The following is a 6099-nucleotide window of genomic DNA, read 5'->3' as shown; positions in this document are numbered from 1 at the left end:
ACCAACAGTGCAGGAGGGTACCCGTCTCTCCACACCCTCGCCAGCATCTATAGTCTCTTGATTTGTTCATTTTAGCAACTCTGACTGGTGTGAGGTGGTATCTCAGTGTGGTTTTGATTTGTATTTCCCTGATGATGAGTGACACTGAGCATTGTTTCATGTGCCTGTAGGCCATCTGGGTGTCCTCTTTGGAGAAGTGTCTGTTCATGTCTTCTGCCCATTTCTTTACTAGATTATTTGTTTTTTGGGTGTGGAGTTTGGTGAGTTCCTTGTAGATTTTGGATACTAGCCCTTTATCTGATATGCCATTTGCCACTATCCTTTCCCATTCTGTCGGTTGCCTATTAATTTTTTTTTGTTTCCTTTGCAATGCAGAAGCTTTTGATCTTGATGAGTCCCAATAGTTCATTTTTGTTCTTGATTCCCTTGCTTTTGGGGATGTGTCGAGTAGGAAATTGCTGCGGTTGAGGTCAAGGAGGTTGTTTCCTCCTTTCTCCTCGAGGGTTTTGATAGTTTCCTGTCTCACATTCAGGTCCTTCATCCCTTTTGAGTTTATTTTTGTGTATGGTATAAGAGAGTGGTCTAGTTTCATTCTTCTGCATGTTGCTGTCCAGCTCTCCCAGCACCACCTGCTAAAGAGGCTGTCTTTTTTCCATTGGATCCTCTTTCCTGCTTTGTCAAAGATTAGTTGGCCGTACACTTGTAGGTTCGGTTCTGGGCTCTCTATTTTATTCCATTGGTCTGTGTGTCTGTTTTTATGCCAATACCATACTGTCTTGATGAAGACAGCTTTGTAGTAGAGGCTAAAGTCTGGGATTGTGATGCCTCCCATTTTGGTTTTCTTCTTCAATATTACTTTGGCTATTCGGGCTTTTTGTGATTCCATAAGAATTTGAGGATAGTTTGTTCTAGCTTTGAGAAGAATGTTGGTGCAATTTTGACGGGGACTGCACTGAATGTATAGACTGCTTTGGGTAATAATGACGTTTTAACAATGTTTATTCTTCTGATCAATGGGCATTGAATGTTTTTCCATTTCTTTGTGTCTTCTTCAATTTCTTTCATAAGCTTTCTATAGTTTTCAGCATACACGTCTTTTATATCTTTGGTTAGGTTTATTCCTAGGTATTTTATGGTTTTTCATGCAATTGTGAATGGGATCCATTACTTCATTTTTTGTGTATAAAAATGCAACTGATTTCTGTACGTTGATTTTTGTAATCTGCAACTGTGCTGAATTCATGGATAGTTCTAGAAGGCTTCTGGTGGCGTTGATTGGGTTTTCTATGTAGAGTATCATGTCATCTGCAAAAAGTGAAAGTTTGACTTCTTCTTTGCTGATTCCGATCGATGCCTTTTATTTGCTTTTGTTGTCTGGTTGCTGAGGCTCGGACTTCCAGCACTGTGTTAAACAGCAGTGGTGAGAGTGGACAGCCCTGTCGTGTTCCTGATCTCAGGGGGAAAGCTCTCAGTTTTTCCCCATTGAGGATGATATTAGCTGTGGGATTCTCATAAGTGGCTTTTATGATGTTTAGGTCAGTTCCTTCTATCCCGACTTTCTCGAGGGCTTTTATTAAGAAGCGATGTTGTATTTTGTCAAATGCTTTTTCTGCATCTATCGATAGGATCATATGGTTTTTATCTTTTCTTTTGCTAATGTGATGTGTCACATTGATGGATTTGCAAATATTGAACCAGCCCTGTAACCCAGGAATGAATCCCACTTGATCATGATGGATAATTTTTTTATATGCTGTTGAATTCGATTGGCTAGTATCTTGAGTATTTTTGCATCTGTATTCATTCATTCAAGGATATTGGCCTGTAGTTCTCTTTTTTTCTTGGGTCTCTGTCTGGCTTAGGAACCAAAGTGATATTTGCTTCATAGAATGAGTCCAGAAGTCTTCCTTCCATTTCTATTTTTTGGAATAACTTGAGAAGAATGGGTGTTAACTCTGCTTTAAATGTCTGATAGAATTCCCCTGGGAAGCCATCTGGCCCTGGGCTCTTATTCGTTGGGAGATTTTTGATAACAGATTCGATTTCTTCACTGGTTATCGGTCTATTCATCCTTTCTATCTCTTCCTGTTTGAATTTTGGTAGTGCATGTGCAATTAGGAATCTGTCCATTTCTTCTAGATTGTCCAGTTTGTTGGCATATAATTTTTCATAGTAATCTCTAATGATTGCTTGTATTTCTGAGGAATCAATTGTAATAGATCCATTTTCATTCATGATTTTGTCTATTTGGGTGCTCTCTCTTTTCTTTCTGAAGAGCCTAGCTAGAGGTTTATCAATTTTGTTTATTTTTTCAAAAAACCAACTCTTGGTTTCATTGATCTGTTCAATTGTTTTTGTGGATTCTATTGTTTATTTCTGCCCTGATCTTTATTATTCCTCTTCTTCTGCTGGGTTTGGGGTGGTCTTGCTGCTCCCGTTCTTGTTTCCTTAAGTGCTCTGTTAGATTTTGAGTTTGTGCTTTTTCTAGTTTGTTGAAATAGGCCTGGATTGCTATAAACTTTCCTCTTAGGACTGCCTTTGCTGCATCCCAGAGTGTTTGGATTGTTGTATTTTCATTCCATTTGTTTCCTTATATTTTTAAATTTCCTCTCTAATTGCCTGATTGGCCCAATCATTCTTCAGTAGGGTGGTTTTTACCCTCCACATTTTTGGAGGTTTTCCAGACTTTTTCCTGTGTTTGATCTCAAGTTTCGTAGCATTGTGATCTGAAAGTGTGCATGGTATGATCTCTATTTGTTTGTACTCATGGAGGGCTGCTTTATGACCCAGTATGTGATCAGTCTTGGGGAATGTGCCATGCGCACTTGAGAAGAAGGTGAATTCCCTGGCTTCAGGATGCACAGTTCTAATTATATCTATTTTTTTTTAATATTCTTAAGAGTTTATTATAAACTAGTCTCAGAGGCCACAAGGAAATAAAAGGACTATGTACAGCCTTACGGGAAACAGGCAGGGAGTTGAGGAGGGCCAAGATGAGCCTAGGGCCTTGGTGGGTGCATTCCCGGGGGAGGGGCCCTGAAAGGGAAATCAGACAATCCCGTGAGACTCCGAGAAAAACGGCATAACAAACAAACAGGTCTGTGGTAATCGGGCCCACGTCTTTGTGGAGCTACTTCCGTAACTCTGTGGCCAAGGGTCAAAGAAGGCCTCGCATCCCTGGGGGAGGGGTCGCATCCCCGAGGGGGCATGCCCATCGGAGTTCCCCGTCCAGGAGGGATCCCCATCGGGGGACCCATGGGAGGCCTCATGCCAGGTGGTGGGCCCATCATGCCTGGAGGGGGTGCCCCTCGGCCCATCGGTGGGGGAGGACCCCCACGGCCGGGTGGATACTGGGTTGGGGCCCCTGCAATACTGGCTGTGGCGGCGGCAGCCACAGTGCCTCTCCCTTGCGGGGTCATCACCTGCTGCGAAGGCCCACCAACCCCTCGGACCGGACCGGCAAGTCCTGCAGGAGCCTGGGGCATTGGGACACCGGCTGGGATTCCTCTGCCAGCAGCCCTGCCAATCCCTGGGCCCCCGGCAGCTCCAGCGAGTGGCACTCGGGCAATGCCAGTGTCTTTGGGAGGGGGTCCCTCTACAGTCATGGAGACCAGGTTCTCCCCCCAAAGCAGCACCAGACCGAGGACTCACTTCTCTTCTCTTTCTGCTTGCTTCGAGTTCTTTGGCTTGATCTTCCTAAACTCATCACAGTCACAGAGGATCAGGTTCATGTGCTTGTCAAAAGCTTTGAAGGTGCCAATGAAGATGCGGCTGTCTTGCAGGATGCACCTCATCCTGTAGTCGATGTGCTGCAGCATCTTGCTGCTCTTGCCCACAGTCATGGTGGCGGTTCTGATGGCTCCGATTCCCGCTGGATTGCCCTCGGCAGAGGCCTAGACGCCAGCCAGTACCCCGCTTCCTACCGCCGCTAAATATATCTATTAATTCCACCTGTTCCAGTGTGCCGTTCAGGTCCATTGTTTCTTGAGTGATTTTCTGTCTGGTTGATCTATCCATCGCTGTCCGTGGAATATTAAATTCCCTGCGATAAGCACATTCTTATCAGTAAGATTGTTTCTGTTTGTGATTAGTTGTTTTATGTATTTGGACGCTCCCGAATTAGGCACATAGATGTTTATAATTGTTAGCTCTTCCTGATGGAGAGACCCTGTAATTATTATATAATGTCCTTCTTCATCTTCTGTTACTGCCTCTACTTTAAAGTCCAGTTTGTCCAATAGAAGTATGGCTACTCTGGCTTTCTTTTGGCTTCTAGTCGCATGATCGATATTTCTCCATCCCCTTACTTTCAATCTGAAGGTGTCTTCAGGTCTAAGGTGAGTCTCTTATAGACAGCAAAATTGATGGATTTTGGTTTTTTATCCATTCTGCTACCCTGTGTCATTTGGTTGGACCATTCAGTCCATTCAGTGTTATTAATGAAAAATGTGTTCATTGTGTTCTCCGTAGAGACATCAATACAAACATGAATTCTGATGTCTTATATTCCTTGCTACATTTCCCTCATAGAGTCCCTCTTATGATTTCTTGTAGGGCTGGTTTGGTGGTGATGAATTCTCTCAACTTTTGTTTAATTGGGAACACCTTTATCTCTATTTTTTTTTTAATTTTTATGTTTTTTATTTGTTTTTGAGAGACAGAGAGACAGCAAAAGCAGGGGAAGGTCAGAGAGAGAGAGAGAGAGAGAGAGAGAGAGAGAGAGAGAGAGAGAGACAGAATCTGAAGCAGGCTGCAGGCTCTGAGCTAGCTTTCAGCACAGAGATCGACGTGGGGCTCAAACCCATGAACCGTGAGATCATGACCTGAGCTGAAGCTGGACGCTCAACCGACTGAGCCACTCAGGTGCCCCACTCCTATTTTGAATGGCAGGCTTGCTGGATAAAGAATTCGTGGCTGCATATTTTTCCTGTTCATCACATTGAAGATTTCCTGCCATTCCTTTCTCCCCTGCCAAGTTTCATTAGATAGGTTTGTAACCACTCTGCTAGGTTTCCCTTTGTATGTAAGGGCCCTTCTATCCCTAGCTGCTTTCAGAATTTCTCTTTATATTTTGCCAGTTTCACTGTGCCAAAGGTTGGTTCAAGTTATGACTTAGGGGAGTTAGATGTGCCTCTTGAATTCAGTGTCTTTTTCTTTTCCCAGATTGGAGAAGTTTTTGGCTATGATTTGATCCAGCACCCCTTCAGGACCTCTCTCTCTTTCTTCTTCTTCAGGAACTCCTATGATACGGATGTTGTTCCGTTTGATTGTATCACTTAGGTCTCGAAGTCTTTCGTGCTCCTGTATCAGTTTCTCTCTCTTTCTTTTGGCTTCCTCTTTTGCTATAACTGTGTCTTCTAATTCACCTATCCTCCTCTCTGCTTCTTCAATCCATGCAGTGGCCACCTCCATTTTATTATGCACCTCATTTATAGCCTTTTTTTAAAAAGTCATCACAGCTATTTTGAAGGTCCCTAGTCTGTGTATCCATAGCTTCTCTGATGGCTTCCATGCTTTTTTCAAGCCCAGCGATTAATTTTATGACCATCGATCTAAATTCTTGTTCAGTTGCTTATGTCTGTTTTGAACAGTTCTGTAGCTGTGATTTCTTCCTGGAATTTCTTTAGAGGAGAGTTCTCTTGTTTCGTCATTTTGGCCAGCGCTCTGTCTCTTGTCAGTTTTAAAAGCTCGTTCTGCACTGTGCGCCTGTTAGTATGGCTCTGTTGAAGCAGGCGCTTTGTCCAGGGCCTGTCGTGTCAGGAGATGTTCTCTTAATGGCGTCTCTCGGTTTCTCTCGTTATGGCTCTGATTAATTTATTTCCCTACTCAGTGATAATTGGGACTCTGCACCATGTGTGCTTCGGGTTGTTTCTTGGGGTAGCCCTGAAGAGGGAAACAGACAGACACACAGGGAACACAAGCACAGACAGATCAAATAAACCAGCAAACCAAAAGGGGAAAGAAAGAACAGAAAAGAGAAGACAGGAAAGGAAAAGAATAAGGCAGGGGGACAGAAACAGCCACAGATGAAGGACAGTCTGAGAGCATCAAACCTGGGCGGGGGGAGATAAGAATGAGATAAAGGAAAATATATCTGGA

At 43.5% G+C, this 6099-nt stretch overlaps 1 pseudogene; it reads right to left on the bottom strand.

Moving 5' to 3' along the window:
* Positions 1-2884: 2884 nt before the first annotated feature.
* On the bottom strand, positions 2885-3945 carry LOC115301596 (annotated as a pseudogene).
* Positions 3946-6099: the final 2154 nt, after the last annotated feature.

Source organism: Suricata suricatta, chromosome 9 (genome assembly GCF_006229205.1).
Source record: "Suricata suricatta isolate VVHF042 chromosome 9, meerkat_22Aug2017_6uvM2_HiC, whole genome shotgun sequence".
NCBI lineage: Eukaryota > Metazoa > Chordata > Mammalia > Carnivora > Herpestidae > Suricata > Suricata suricatta.
Note: the sequence above shows the minus strand (reverse complement) of the source record. Positions and strands in the feature narration are given on the sequence as shown.